Below are 292 nucleotides of genomic sequence, written 5' to 3' on the forward strand. Positions count from 1 at the left end.
TAGATGCTATAAAACGTTTTTCTGATGTCAGGAAACCAAAAAATAGTGTCACATGTTATTTCATGGACAACGGCACCCTCTAGTGGACGTGTGGAAAAATCACACCACACTTGCAGCTGTGGAGTGATTCAGACATAGCACTACTGAAGGCCTTGGAGTGACATGCCACGGGCCCGTTACTGCCCATTACTGATAATTCAATTGATCCATTGCGGATTCGGTGGAGGGAAACATTTTCACAATGCTCCAGTTTCCCCCCCAAAAAACATCAAATAAAGACAAATTTGACTTT

Source organism: Hippocampus bargibanti, linkage group LG02 (genome assembly GCF_051943395.1).
Source record: "Hippocampus bargibanti isolate YZ-2025 linkage group LG02, ASM5194339v1, whole genome shotgun sequence".
Lineage (NCBI taxonomy): Eukaryota > Metazoa > Chordata > Actinopteri > Syngnathiformes > Syngnathidae > Hippocampus > Hippocampus bargibanti.